This window comes from Aedes aegypti, chromosome 3 (assembly GCF_002204515.2).
Source record: "Aedes aegypti strain LVP_AGWG chromosome 3, AaegL5.0 Primary Assembly, whole genome shotgun sequence".
Lineage (NCBI taxonomy): Eukaryota > Metazoa > Arthropoda > Insecta > Diptera > Culicidae > Aedes > Aedes aegypti.
The window spans coordinates 290,435,263-290,451,636 of NC_035109.1; the positions used below are offsets into that span (position 1 = coordinate 290,435,263).

The 16,374-nt window shown below is 35.8% G+C and overlaps 1 protein-coding gene and 2 non-coding genes across 4 annotated transcripts in view; 2 read left to right on the forward strand and 1 right to left on the reverse strand.

Annotated features, from left to right (window-relative positions):
- LOC5566763 (protein argonaute-2) overlaps positions 1-16,374 on the reverse strand; it is a 178,714-nt gene that overhangs the window by 147,376 nt on the left and 14,964 nt on the right. The window lies entirely within an intron of this gene.
- Trnag-acc lies at positions 1,627-1,698 on the forward strand. The gene has a single exon. It is a non-coding gene; the product is annotated as a tRNA-Gly (tRNA).
- Positions 14,414-14,485, forward strand: Trnaa-ugc. The gene has a single exon. It is a non-coding gene; the product is annotated as a tRNA-Ala (tRNA).

A 16,374-nucleotide genomic window follows, 5' to 3' on the forward strand; every position in this document is an offset into this window, starting at 1 on the left:
TAATGTAGGATGTTGTAGTATCAACGGCATCATCCAGATCACTTGGATTTTCAATGGACGGAGAATATCCATGAAATTTGGTCGCAACCAATTCAATATAGAGTTCCCAGTTTGTTGATCGGGGATTCCTAAAACGCAAAGTCTGCGCAATTACATTTGAATGTTCAAAGAAGATGTAGCGATGATCAGATAATGATTCCTCATCTGATACATGCCAATTCGTCAACTCGTGACTGATTCTATTCGAGCTAAGCGTTATGTCTAACACTTCTTCTCTATTAGAAACCATGAAGGTTGGGCGATTGCCTATGTTAAGTAATCCAAGGCCTGTACTACTTAAGTATTCCATCAGACTGGAGCCTCTCAAATTGATATCCGAGCTGCCCCAGATGATGTGATGAGCATTGGCATCACTGCCCACAATCAGCGGAAGGCCTTTTGTTACGCAGTGTACGACAACTCGTTTGAAGTCATCCGTTGGGGATGGTTCATCATGTGGTAAATATACCGAACAATAGACGTATTTCCTGTTGAGGTCACCAACAGAAATAGAAGACATAAAAAATGTTATGAACGTTTTAACGATTTTTTTTTTTTTCAAAAAATACCTGAAGGTCGTAAACACAAAAGCCAATTTGGACAAATTGAGATGTAAAGTTGGGAAAAATAATAGAATCGTTCTAGTTGGCTTCTATCCCACCACTCCCAATACGCTAGACTGGGCGCGTTAAACAAGGCAACAGTGCGACGCTAAAAATAAAATCTCTCACTGTTGTTCGTAGGCACGCTTAGGAGAGTCGAATTGAGCATCTCAGAGAGCCGAAGGAGGTGTAGGGTTGTGAAGGAGAATATGGGGTCGTGGCGGACTTTGGTTTCAGGTTGGCCGTTTGCGCTGCAGAATCGTTACCCGTATTAAGAGTCGTGGGATCGAAGCCCATCAGAATGATTCACAATTTTTCACAATTTTACATCTCAATTTGTCCGAATTGACTTCTGTGTCTACGACCTTCAGGTATTTTCAAAACACCGTCGGCTGGTTAAAGCCGTAAAAGACATGACAACCTTAGTTGGTTTTTTCATACAATTTGGGCACATTTTGTTGAAAATCTCATAACTCATTGACAAGATATTTAAGATTTTTCATGTTTTCTACAAAGTTGTTAGGTATCTTAAAACACGTGTTTTTGCTGAACATCACAACACTCTATCTCTAAAACTAAATAAGTTTTTGGGCGATAGTGAAAACGAATGAAACAATAGACAAACTTTTTTACATTTAGTTCAATTTTGAGGCATGAACTGTAGTATTTTGTCTCTTGGCTGGATTTTACAGCATAATGACTTAAAATTACTCGAACGATGACACAATCCATCAGCACGTTGGTGAAACATCGAACGCCATCGGAACCAAACAAATTATAGGAGGCAAAGTATTTTTTCTCTGGAGTAAATACTCGACATTGTGTACAATTCAGTGCATGTAAACTACTAAACTAAATCGCACTCGCTCGCTCCGCGTGTGTAGGAACAAGAGATGGATGGATATTGGTTATGAAAGGGGTCCGCGTGGTCTGTAGGGATTTTAATTCTAAACTTGTAACCAACTCAGTTATTGTGTCACCAAGTGGCTCGGTAGCTTAGTTGGTAAAGCGCTCGTCTACCATACAAGAGTCCTGGGTTCAAATCCCAGCCGAGCACGTGGATTTTTTTTTCATAATTTCACCCATAATTTGTCCATCTTTACCACGCGTAATGAGTTAATTAATTTACTTCTCGAAGTTTCAAAGGAATAATGTTAAGTGACTTCTGTTGATGTATCATCACAGCCGTGTTTGCGTAGAGAAACTGTTAGCATTGATTTCGTGGAAGATTTTCTTGCTGCACCCAGCGGTAAAGCACCCAACCGGTTATTATGAGTGACTATTGATTGTAATATATTGTTACAAAGAATAAAATAAGATGTGCAAAGTAAGCATAACAGCAGTGTTTCTTATTACCGTAATCCGGGGTATCATTGATCAGCGGGGTAACATTGATCGGAATGACTCACCTCGTAATAAGTTGGTATCATCATTTATTGATGAAACATTTCCAAAGCATGAATGTTGCTTCTCTTTCTTATATCTATGTGCTATTAAAAACTAAGATTTTTGCAAATATTGCGTTAACTTTATGCGAAACAATGGTTTCAATGGTTAAGGGTGACACTACCGAAGATTTATGTCTCACATAAGTTCTGCAAGCGATATGAGCAAGGAAAATGCGGTTCTCACTAAAAATGGCATCGCCAAAAACGATTCCGCTGTCAAAACTTTAATAGGCATGTTAAATTAGGCAACATTAACGAATTACTGTTAAGAATGTAGAATTCCCTGAGGAAATTGCCTACCTTTAGGAGTATTCCGCTGTTCGAGCTGTTTTTAATTTTAAAATAATTCAAAAAGTAAACGAGATGTAAGCGTTTGGACACCATATTCGGCTTCCGGGGCCATGATTCATGTAACTAACAACATTTTTAATATTACCGATCGTTGTTTACATCAATGTTACCCCATATCAGCTAAATGAAAAAATCACATAAAACATTTTTGTAAACATGCTTGAATATTTCAAAAAAAAAAACAAAATACAGTATATAGTCACGAGCTATGGGTGGCAGTACTTGTTTTAAAAATATAAAACTCACAACATTTACATTTTTAGATGAAATATTAAGGAAATATCCTAAAAACTGATCAATGTTACCCCGGATTACCTATAACCAGTGCCCTAAAGAAACAAATGAGGAATTCTTTGGAATGGATGAGGTTATGTTGATATGTAATTGCTAATTACGTCATATTTGGAGTGTACAGTACACAATATTGACAGCAGTAAAATTACTATTACGACTGAAACCACGAGTGAAAAATTAAATCAAACGTAATTTTGCGTCATTTTACTCGCTCTAATGTGTCGGTCTTCTATGACACAATATTACATGATTTCGAAGTGTGTGCATGATCTTTGACTTTGGCAAAGGACTTTGTGTCGGCATCATGCGATTCATTGAGTTTGTTTTCAACCATGGCCGGAGTGTACGTCGCATGATTTCTTTTCTGTTTTTAAGTGAGAAAACAATACCAAATTGAAAAAAAATGATGTTTGCCTACAAATTCAGCAATCGATCAATCGCTCGATTCTGTCGGAAAGTGCGTCTGTGTTCTGAAACTTCGTGCATTATTTGGCGAAAGTGTTTTATTCAAACGCGTCGGAAGATTGTTGACTAGTGTTTGCAAGGACGTTTTTGTCTTTGAGAATGTGGAAGTTTTACCAGTTTCATTCAGCAGTGCAGTGATTAATAATGCGAATGATTTTACGTTGTAGTTGTCACGATTGACTAGAAATCGTCTGTCAAATTTAAAACTTAATTACTTCAGCGAAGAATTAAGGAGTGTACAAAATGTGCATATGGTGTACAATAGGCGTTTAATAACAATTATAATCAGTGTCAAGTTGCTGCTCATCGGCTGGTTCTATAGTTCCACATCAAAAGCAACATAAAGGTAAGTTATTTGAAGTTTTCAAACTATATGCACCCGATTACAGACAAAGCAATCAGTTAATAAATTTGGCGACACAACAAGATTAGTTCAAAATTACACGCCGTAATGTGAAGGTCAGTTTATGCGACTTTTACGTTCCGGCGTGTAATTTTTTTTTTGGCTTTTCAATGTCATGTAATTTTAAGCACAGACGTAATTTTATGTCAAATATTTCGCTTATTTTATGTGCATCTGATAAGCCGTAAATTTACTTGTATTTTTGTAAGAGTGTAAATGCATAAAAACAGATATAGCTGAAATTTATTAGTCCCGTAGATTGGGTTCGGATTGTGCTACCCTTTGATGATTCTTGTCTGCGCTAAAATCATATTTATTTTTTTTTAGTTCTGCTGCGCAACATCTTATGATTTATCCAATCACAACAGGACACGTCTAACTTTAATTTGATGAAAGCTCGATCGTTACTGTGAGTCTTGTATGAGTGTTCGGATCGTTTACTCCAGTGGAACAGAAAACCGATAGACAGAATATAGAGCTCATAAGAACAGTGAGTGATAGAAATTAAATACGGTAATAATAAATCTTCGAGCTGTTTAGTAGAATACCTATAAGTAGATGAAAAAAAACGAATTTAGTACTATACCATTTAATTCCTCTAGTGGAATTAAATGGTATAGTACTAAATTCGTTTTTTTCATCTACTTAAATACGGTAGTTTCAGCATTTAACTAATGATTTTTTCTAGCCTTTCTAAAAGCTTCTTGAGAAATATATAGTGCTAAAAACACGTGATTCCAAACTTTAATGAAAAAAGTGAGTACAGTGCTAAGCTCAGTTCACTTTTCTAAGACTAATAATCGAAAATTATTAGATTAGGTTCCCACTAAAGAACAACGAGTGTTGAGCCAGTAAGGCCAGCTCTTACAACTTAGCCCAGTCAGGCTACACACAGGCAGGCTTGATAACACTCCTCAACATCATCAGAGTTCGATGACATCCTCTAGAGCAGCGTGCTGCCTTTGCCTCTTTGCGAGGGAGCAAAAAAATGCTAAGCAGAGAGGCAACGAAAAATGAGCGAGAAAGATGTAGAACAAAACACAACTGAGTAAAATTTCATCAAAAAAGAATGCTCTCACAACTCCCCGAGGACTGTCTTGTTCGGGTGGAACACTCAAGATTTCTTTTATAGCGTGAGTAGAGCATCGCAACAAGAAAGGGAGAGCACCGAAAAAATCCTCGCATTTTTTGCACTCTCACTCGAATCGCTTGAGGAACTGTGTTGAAAATTTTAGGTTCAGTTTTCAATCCTCAGAAAAAAAAACAGTCAAATCGCCTCATCTTTGCATCGCAGAGGAGTTTCTATCAAGTCTGCATACAGGTAACCTTCTTCTTCTTCTTCTTCTTGGCATTACGTCCTCACTGGGACAGAGGCTTCTTCTCAGCTTTGCCAGAGTTGCCTTTTTCGCATTCGTATATCGTGTGGCAAGTACGATTATACTCTATGCCCAGGGAAGTCAAAGAAATTTCCATTTCGAAAAGATACTGGATGGAACGGGAATCGAACCCAGACACCTTCAGAATGGCTTTGCTTTGTAGCCGTGGACTCAAACCGCTCGGCTAAGGAAGGCCCCAAACAGGTAACCTAGAAAATCTATAAAGGCATTAGTGCTAGTTCTAAGACCGTTTTGTTTTCGCCTACAGAACCTTCAGGCGAAGTCACAGATCAGGCTAGTTTCGTCCGGCCGACATCCGGCCCAGACAGGCGTGCGCCACGTGGCACTTCGAATAGCTCCTTGGGGGACTATCGAAGTCACAGCTAGGTCCACGTGTGCATCTCTGGCACTGTAGAAGCCTATTCGCCGTAGTTCTACGAAACACTAAGTCGATTCGATACTTTTGAAGCAGCATAACAGATTAGATCATAGAGATAAGGCCATTGTTAACGAAACGTGCACGTTAGGGCAGATCCAACTGCATAAGGGAATAAACTACGATAAAAGTTAGGTATATCTCGTTTACGATTTCTCGTCATTCCTTGAGTTGATCAGTGAAAATCAGTTTTGGGTATTTGCCGCTTAGTTTAGTAGTTTTACCTAACCTGCCATGAGAGGACTAGCCGGGTACGGTAATTTAACACCTTTCGCAGTTCAGGTTCACTTGGGGTTCAACTGGCGCTTAGTTGCGGACATAGTTCTAAATTTGAGAGTGATTTAGTGGATTCACTCACGGTTTTGCACTATTTCCGTTCCACAATCTACAAACTGTTACAAGAGTACAGCGATTGAAATTGATGTCCCGTATTTGCTTACCTGGAATAATCTTTGAAGGATCTTAAAAACCTTGAAAAATCTCTAGATAAATAAATATTTGCAAAACCTAAAAAAAGCTTGAACAATGTTTTGATTGAATCCTTGTAAGAAAACTTAAGGAAATATTCTTGGCAGCAAATTCCTAAAGTATTCCCTAATGGGATACTAACAGAGTATATTTGAAAAATGTATTCATTATTTTTAATCTCTGGACAAATTCTAAAAACAGTTCCTACCCAGTTAGAGGTGAATAACAAAATAATGGTAAAATAAGAACAAATTTTGCAATCATAGCTAGTTTAACCATTATTATGTTATTAATATATGACATTAAATATCTCATCAATAGCAAAACATACTATCATAGCAAAATTTGTCATTGATTTGTTATACTTGAAATTTATGTTATAACTAATCAATAACAAAATATATCATTATGGTAAAATTTGTTATTTGTGCAAAAATACTAAAAAAACATTAAATATCTAAAGAATAACAAACATTACGCCATTACAGTAAATTATGTTATTATTTTGATATTTGAAAACTTTATTTAAATAATTCATGAGAACAAACCAATATCAAATTTTACCATAATAGCTCATTTTACTATTTGTATGATATTCATTAAAGATTCAAAAAGCAAAAGTTTTTAGTAGGAAAGCTAAAAGTTTATTTTTTAATCATGCAAAATTTAGATATTAAAGTCAAATAATTAAAATTACCGTTATTTTGATCTACTCGTGAATAGCTTATTTAGTTAATATTTTGTTATCAATATCAAAATAATAACATTTTTTGTTATTTACGGTTGCCTATATTTTTGCTATTATTTTATTATTACAATTTTATTATTACAAAGTTATTATTTAGTTTTTATGCCATACAAACACAGTTATTATTTTTGTTATTTTATCTCTTATTTCAAACAAACAAAGAACAAATTTTGCTATTCAAACATTCTATTTTAAGGGTAAATTTTGTTATACTTTTGCTATTCTCCTCTACCCGGGTGGGCGAATCCTTGGGAAAAATACTCGAAGACCAGACTCGCGAGAATATTTGGTGAAATTACCTAAGAAAAATCGGTACATTGCAGGCCTGCCCAACCTTTTTGGCTCGTTTTCGACTTAATCGTTCGTGCGTTCGGTGTAAAATAGTCCGGTGTGAGAAAATTCCCCCTCAAATGAAAGCTAAGTAATAATAATAACTGATCCATACATAAAACGTCAAATTTATATCAAACTCGAGGCAAAAATATATCCGGCCGGCTGGCCGCACTACTTTTTTGACTTAATTCCATCGATAACTGAGATATATTACTTATCTTTCATTTGAGGTGGAATGTTCTCAAATCGGATTATTTTTGCGAACGCAGATACTTGAAGAAAGAGAAATATACACCGAAACGTTGGAAAGTTGTAGCAAAACTCGTTTTAGCTGCTCAGAGAGCCGGTAGAGCCGATAAAACCCAGAAAGAACGCATTAGCGATTTATGTCGAAAAAGAAACAAAAAGGTTGGTCAGGTCTGGTATATCGTAAAAATTGTGTAAGAAGAATCTTTGGATTTTTTTTGCTGGTCTTTTGGGAGAACTCTTCGAAGAATTCTTGCACGAATGTTTGAAGAAATTCTCAAAGTAATCCTGAGAAAAAAAATCAAGGACCTCTAAAAACTCAAGTAGTAATATATGTACTCATAAAGACTTGTTTGGAAGACATTCTGGGGAAAATTTTGGAGGAATCCCTTCAGACATACAAGAATAAAATATTGTGAGCATCATTGTAAGTATTAGTCAGAGAGTTCTGGGATGAATCTTAAGAGCATACATTAGAGGGAATCGTTGCGAAATCCCAAGAAAAGTTTCCTGAGAGTTCCTGATCAAACACATTAACCATTTTTTTAGAAGAACTTCCGGAATATTAATATAATATAATCCATTCGCTCGGAGCGCGATAAAAATGTGCAAAAAATAATGTTTTGATATTGTTTACTTGCGAAATCATTAAAAACTGTTACATTTTTCTGATGAAAAAACAAGGTGTTTGGTCAATGACTTTCTCTAGCAATTGTTACTAATTTAGTATATCAATTCAGTAAAAATAACCATTGAAAATTTAGGTGCACTCCTAAAAACTTCCATATGTATAGTTTTTTTTTTTCAAAAATCCTTAAACATTGTCTTGAAAGAATTTTTGAAGGAATTTTTGAAAATACCATATGGAAAATCATGGAGAATTAATTGAATTTTTTAAAGTATTGCAAATGATGGAATATTTGATATAAATGGTTGAAATAAGCGATTTTGGTGATTCTACCATCCACCAGCTATCTCTTCAGAGTTATGAAGGTTTATGAACAACCACTATATTACTATACTATGGAACCGTCCATAAGTTGCGTATTCATTTTAAGGGGGGGGAGGGGCTGTTCAAAGGTTACGGTTCATGTAAATATAAATAAAAATTTGAAGTTGACCACAAGGGGAAGGGGGATGACAACTACCAACAATATAACCACGTGGTTTATGGAGGACCCCTTGCAGGTTATTTTGTGTCTTGTTTGCAATATCGAATTTCAGATCAAAGGGCTCTCCATAAACCACGTGACTTTTTTAAATTTGTTTATGGACAAAAGGCCTATTACTATTCTTATGAATATCCTATCGATATTGTGCCCGTAAACTGCTTTGTTCTGGGTGTTGAACATTGAAGGATAAACAATGCTGAAATTGAAGCAATTGGAAATCGGTACATTCCACATTGATTAATTGTAAAACAAACAATATTTGTGCCTCCTGGCCAACGATTTACAGGTAAGATAAATTTAAAAAAAACATGCTTTTGGCACCACATAACTTCCCCATGGGAAAAAAAAACGAGCCACCATTTTCGGTTCCCACTGGGAAGTGGTTCCTCAAAACAATTCAATGTTAGTAAACAAATAGTCGTTTCGGGAAAAACAATCTAGAATGGCGAAAAAAGATGTACGCTAATTTAAGCAGACACACAGTTGCAAACGCTTGAAATTTCAATACAGAGTCAAAATTAGGGCGAATGTGAAAACTTATACATTCTCAGTAAAATCGGCTTGAAGTTAAGCGGATATAATTTCAATTCTATATTATGTATCTGATCGATTTAACCGCATGATGCATTTTAGTATGATCCATTACAGTATTACCTCTGCAGTAAACCATTTGATTTATTTTCATATTATGAATAACATGTTAAAATAAATAAAAATGCATCATGCGCCATGCATCAAAATTCAGAATGATTGCGCCCTTGGTTTCTCGTCTCCTTCAGTTTGACAGCAGCGATTGCGCTCTTAGACCTCGTCTTTCTGGTTTGACTATTATCAGCTTCGCCATTTTGCTGCGCTCTTTCACACGAACCATCATCACTATCGCCCTTCTGCACCTTCAGTTTTGAATGCGCCCGGGGAGAAGATGGGCGAAATTGACATCAAAGTTCGTATGGAAGGAGAAAATGAAATGCGTCTTTATGTTTTTCTCATCTATTTCGTATAAAACGTTATTTTTGAGAAACAGATGTGCATTAAATGATTGTAATTTATCAAATAAACTGTTAGGTGAATAAAACTAATTTTCGGCCGTTATTCTGGTACTGTATTGAAACATTAAATACTGAATAGAATCGTTTTTCTATGGTGAGCCTCGCAAACAGTTTTTGCGCCTACAAAAACTTGGCTACTTAGCAGTGGGCTGATAAAAAACGGTTGATTTTTGTTGTTGTCAAACTTGCTTTTTTCGAGTGGGTAGCTAACAATCATCTTTTCAAACATCACACATTCGGCCGTGATATGTTTCTTCATTCAAGTGAAAAACAAAGTAAAATATCAATGCACGGTGAAAATGGATAACTCAAAATGTGATTTGGTTAGAAGTCTTTTGTGTAACATTTGTGGTTTTAACATGCCATGACACAAGCAAATAAACTTCACTCCACTGGTAATTGACAAGTACAAGCAATACTTTAGAAGGCATCCACAAATCAAAGATTTGTCTAAAATTAATCATTGTGTTTGCGATTCTACCCCATAACCCTGAATGCCAAAATTCTAAAGTGACGGAGTATCTGAAGGATCTTTTCCTAAAATTAATTCACATGAAAGTTGAGATGAGCCTAAAATTCGAAATATATTCAAAAGCACTGATTTTGATAACATATTAACAATTGATGAAAAATCTGCTTACCAAAATTTCAAACTTGTTTGTGCTGGTTTTCTGGGGAACCATAGAACTAACAACTACAAAGAACTTATAAGTAACATGATGGCTAGCTATAAAAAATTAGACATTATTGTTACACTGAAAATGCATTCTTTGATTTGTCATCATGCAAGGTTTCCTTCAAACCTTGAAAGTTTTGCAGACGAGCAGGCTGAGCGAGCACATTTAGATTTCAAGGACATCGAACAACGGTTTAAAGGAAAAATAACGTCAATGCAATGGGAACATATTGTTGGGAATTAATTCGTCAAAAATATCCAAAAGAACATAAAAGACAATCACCAATCAAAACAAAATATTTCGTTGTTCAATACATGTAGAAAAAAGGTTAATAAAAGGTATCATGAAACATATATTCCATTTTATTTTTCTTAATCCGAAATTCTAACTTACATTGTAGCAAAAGTATAAAACGTGATGTACAAAAAATAATGCCGAAGATAATGTAACTGCAATTAAACTCTACTGTTATCTCAAGAAATCGTAGATCTTCGTGAACAAAACATAAATTCGTTTGAAAAATGTATATCTTTGGTATTTGTGAAAATGCCTAAAAGTCCAATAACAATTAAAAGGCATTATAGTAAACAAGACACAATATAATGTGCAAGAGGTTCTCCATGAACCACGTGGTAATATTTTAGGTAGTTCTATCACCCTTCCGCTTGTGGTCAACTCTTAAAATTTTTGATTTTATTTACATGAACCGTAACCTTTGAACAGACTCCTTCCCCCTTAAAATGAACACGCAACTTATGGACGGTTCCATAGTATAGTAAAGGGGTTGTTCATAAACCACGATATTTTGTAAAAAGATAGCTGGTGGATGGTAGAATCACTAAAAGCGCTCATTTCAACCATTTATATCAAATATTCCATGATTTGCAATACTTTTAAAATAAGAAGGGTACAAAAAGGGGGGGGGGAGTCCATTCAAAACTTAATACAACTCTTCATATTGTTGAAATTATGTTTTAAACATAATATGGCACATGAATTCTGCTGTTCTGAAAATAAAACACTGTGTCGGGTTATTGATTAGATGAGATTTCTAAATAAAAAAATGCAAAATATTCAAGTGTATAAAATGACCTGGGTCAGACACGAAAATTCTGAAAACGCCATTATTTTTATCTATTTTTATACTTTCAAGCCCGGTCTCTGTGCATTCAGATCGACTTTTTTTAGTCGAACTGTGTAATTGGAGGAATTCTTACAGAAACGTATGAAAACCCCCCGGAAGGGTTTTTAAAGTTTGTAGAAGAATTCCAGCCGTTTTTTTAGAAATCCCTATTACGATTGTTTTTAAAAGAGACTGCAGAGAGAATCTTTAAAGTAATTTATGAGGGTATATTTTGAAGCTTTGATTTTAAATATTTAGAAAGGAATGAAAAAAAAATGCTAAATGAGTTCTTCAAGAAAAGTCAGAGGAATCTTAGAAATATCTGTGAAATTATTCATAAATCACTGGAGGATTCCTTAAAACAAAAATATGAGAAAAAATTTTAAAGAAAATATTTTCTTGATAATAATTGCTAGTCTTATAGGCATTTTGAAGTAATATCTGAAGGAATTCGTCCATAAACTCTGAAAGAGTTCAAGGAGAACTCCAAAATTAATCCCTGAAAAATTTCAAGATCGAGTTGATAAAGAATTTCCTGAAGTCCGTAGAGAAATACATAGTGGAATCCTAGGATAAATTCATTGATGAATGTCTGTAAGAATCGCAATAGGAAAACCCTTAAGCAATCATTTTTTAGAACTATTTTTTTTTGTTTTGTAAGAGTATCAAATTTTCCAAGCTGAATTATTTATCGGCGTGAATATACAAAATCAACGGCGTAATGCTCATTGGCGTATGGTACGCCGCCGATACCTCATTCGACGTCGGCGTGACATAAAATAGATCGGAGGCGGCGGCGTGGCGCGGCTGCGCACAGCTCTAACTAAGTGCTAGGAGGATTAATCACAAAACGCTGCGAAAATCAACGGTTTGAGCGCTATTCAAAAAGCGCCTGAAATCGACAAAGTAAAACACAGGTGAGATTCGAACCAACGACCTCCAGCTTGTTCTGGACACAACAATATCAGCCAAAATTTATCCAACACATTTTGAGATATCGTCATTTCAGGGTGAATTTTTTGATAAGCCTAAAATTAAATTTTCAATTTCAATTTTCAGTTTCAATTTCGGCGATATCATATGGACAGTTTCAGAAGGAGGAATTTTTGAAACAATCTTAAGGAATTACCGTAATCTCGGGTGATATTGATAATTTTAACGGTTCTTATAATGTTGTTAATACCAAATAATGTACGAGAGTAATTTTCATTTGCTTATGAATTAAAATGTTTGTAAACAGACGTGATTTAAGTGTTAAAAATCATAAATTAATAACATCTCAAATATCTCATTTCGGAGTGAAACTGAACACTCGCCAATGCGATTTTTGTTAGTTTTGAAAACTTAATTCGAGTTCCTGAATCCGAATATGCTTGCTGGATAACCATCAATTCTTATGGTATTTAAACTATCGCAGCAAATAATGGATGTATGTTCTTGAATTCATGAATTTTAGGGGTTAATCAACTCGTTGTCATCGTTTTAAGATTTCTAAGGTCGAAAGTATTCCTAAATAAGTTAAATTCTTCAGTACAATATTTTCAATTCCTTTTTTATCTTTTTCTCACCTCAAAATTGAGAAAACCCCCTCCAAGTCGAATTCCTGGTTATACCTACTACTGGTTTGGAGGAATATCTAAAGGGGTAGTGTCGTTGGGTCGATCTTTAGTAGAACTCTAAAGAATTTCATAATAAAAATTTCCGAAAGATTTCTTACAAGAACCGTTGCGGGTTCTTAATGAATTTTTTTTTGTAATGTTTCTCAGTTGAATTTCAAGAGAATTAATCATGACGCTAATGCGGGGCCCAGTTAGCCGTAGCGGTAAACGCGCAGCTAATCAGCAAGACCAAGCTGAGGGTCGTGGGTTCGAATCCCGGTCGAGGATCTTTTCGAGTTGGAAATTTTCTCGACTGCCCAGGGCATAGAGTATCTTCGTACCTGCCACACGATATACGCATGCAAAAATGGTCTTTGGCACAATAAGCTCTCAGTTAATAACTGTGGAAGTACTCTTAAGAACACTAAGCTGAGAAGCAGGCTCTGTTCCAGTGGGGACGTAACGCCAGGAAGAAGAATGCTGGAAAATCAAAAAAAGCATTAACCTTCGTAACAAACCAAACTATTAAGAGTGATACCCCTCACCCTGCAACGCAGATGAGTTTTTTTTTGAATTTCTCAGCAAAATATTGAAAAGATGATCTCGCATTGTAAAACAATAAAAAAACAATGTTTATGTACCTTTTATAATACATCTATATGTTAACATAAAATACAACTTTAAAAAAATTGTTACTGAGATAGGCAAAATTATTTTTTTCGGATACGTTTTGGACCGGAGATGTGTTATCCCTAAAACCTAAAAAAGATGAATCCAATTGTCCTATTATTATTTGAAATAATCTACAGGTTAGTGGCTTCAAGTTATACTGGAAATAGACAATTGTACGGTTCAAATCTAGTGAGTTCTATGGACATTTATCTACCGTCATAAAGCTCAGAAAACAGCTCCCTTTAAGACACCTCAATACATTTGGGTTGGTTATGCAATTATTTGAAATCGGAAATGTGTCAAACTTACTTCTTAAAAATATAATAAGCCAATGTTTAAAACCATGCAAGAATATTGAATTTATTATGCTTAATTGTATAGAGCCATGTCTTCAAAGTTTGTACGGATAATTTGCGTAGACTGTTTTCATGACGTCAATCTGTCAGAGATTTTTTATGTTTACATTTGATAGTATGATAAGTTAAAAAAGGGATCTGAAATATGAACGTTTTGCTTAAAACAGTTGATCCAGCCTACAGTTTTTATCTTTTGGACCTCGAAACATAAATTACCAAAAAAATGATCGCACTTTCTACCGTGTTCTAGTTGGTAAATTTAGCCACGAGCGTAAAAAGGTCCATTAAAATAATACCATATGGAGATTCTGGTTCTGGTAGCCCATCGCACCACTTATGAAAAAACATTGTTTCAAAATGTTGTGTCATTATATGTAGACACGCATAGTAACGAATAAACCGTTCCGAATAAACCGATGCAAAGCGTAAGCACGACGTTCATGAATCATACCATTCTTCTTACTTGATAGCTGCTAACTGAAATGCGCTTATAACCGGATTTTACTAATCACAAAGGCTTGAGTTTAAATGTACTTACAGTCAACAGAAAACACATCGGGGATGTAGCTCAGTGGTAGAGCGTTCGCTTTGCATGTGAAAGGCCCCGGGTTCGATCCCCGGCATCTCCAAAACTTTTTTTACTAATCGCTCCACTTTAATCAAATCCAACAAGTTTAATAATTTAAATGCGGGTCGAATTCCACGCCAAAATGACTCGCCAGGATAAAACAAAGAAGCATCCGTAAATTGATTTCCTTCACCCACACAGAGGATTTTCATCAATAGTGTGCACGATTGCTATCGACAAAATAGTCCCCCATTCAGCCGTCTCGGTCATCGAGGCGTCCGACATTGCACCACCACCCCAAATGGCCCCAACCGATTCTGGCTGGCTTGTCTGTGTATCGTTTTTCGTCGGTCAATCGTCGCCCGCTCGCTCCATTTGGGTTACAATGTTTTGGTGGTGTGTAAAATGAGCGAGAATGTAAAAAAAACACCATGCTCCCCGGCCCTATCTGCCCGAGACCGACCAACCGACTGTCCAACAGTGGTCCAACGTCGAAAAATATGATTATCAATTTCGCACAAAAACTTAATTACAAAATGATACGCCGTTTTGTTAAATTACTTAAGGCGGTTTGGTACCAGTGTAAGATTGACTCGAGAAGTGTTATGTTTTGATTAGCATAAGCATTAGCATTGTTGACCGTACAATTCGAAGTTGCTATTCCGTGATTGACCGGAATAATCAAAATTGTACAGCAGTACAGTACAGGGAGTATCATACCATCCCCAATGTACACTTTCGAGAACTCCAAACTTAGTCTTGTCAATAAAGGCACCGGCCACGTCCATACGGTCATTGGGGAAGGGACGGAATACAGTGACATCCATTGTTATTAGAGACCGAGTTCGCCTCTGCATCTCCATGGTTGTCATGGGAAGGAGTTTTGTTAGTGGGGGGATCATAGCTGCATGATCAGGATTCACTTTGGTATAAATATGACCAACCAAAAGTAGTTCAAAAATGGTCACCAGGAAAAACATTTTCGATGACATTTTCCACGGGGAAGGATTATATTAGCAATATTAAGATGTCAAAGTCCCGTGACATTCATGACATTTAACAGCACTGCTTATAAAGACCAACTGTTCATATTTTGTTAAATCAATTCATATAAGTAACATTTCTATCATTGTCGAGACAAAAATACGTTTCGAAATATATTGTACATTCATAATAAAAGCATGAAACGAGCTCACCAATTTGATCATCCATCCTTGGCTGAGTAGCCGTAATCTACTTTAATCAGCATTCTCATTGCACAAAAAACCTTGGCGACGAAGAAAAAAACGAACTTTTCACTTGCCCGTTCAACGGTTCAACTTGGACGTGCAAATTGAATCGAAAAACAAACAGACTACTACGCGAAAAAAAACGAACTTTCTGCTTGGGCTTCAACAAAGCACTGCCCAGCCGACCACGTGCAAATTAAATCTAAAAAAAAAAAAACTAGGTACTACGCGAAAAAACGAACTTTACGAGAAGTGTCGGCGAAACACGTTGGATCGATATACTAAGTTTAGTCAAAAGTCATATTTCAAAAATTTAAATTAGGATTTTTCAGCGTTTTGAGCAAGATCTGTATTTTTGACCAGAATGTGTATGGAGTGCGGCCACTGTGCGCCCGTCTACCAGTGTCAATGCGTCGCCCCACATGTTGCAGTAGGTATTTACTCCACACGCAAACAACAGGCGGCGGGGATCGTTCCGGTGTCGCGATTATGAACACGAGTAGGTAAAACGGTTTGCAGTGTTTTCAATGCTTTGGGGGTATACAGTAACGGACATGAATAATTCAGTGTAAAATTGTATGCCTTAAATTTGATTTAAGGCGCATAACAATATTATTTTTTAAATTTTCAGTCTACATTCTACTAGTCCCTTTTAACATAAATAGTTTATTAAAATTACATCTAAATAAACATCCAAATCGATCGAAAATGAAAATCCAGA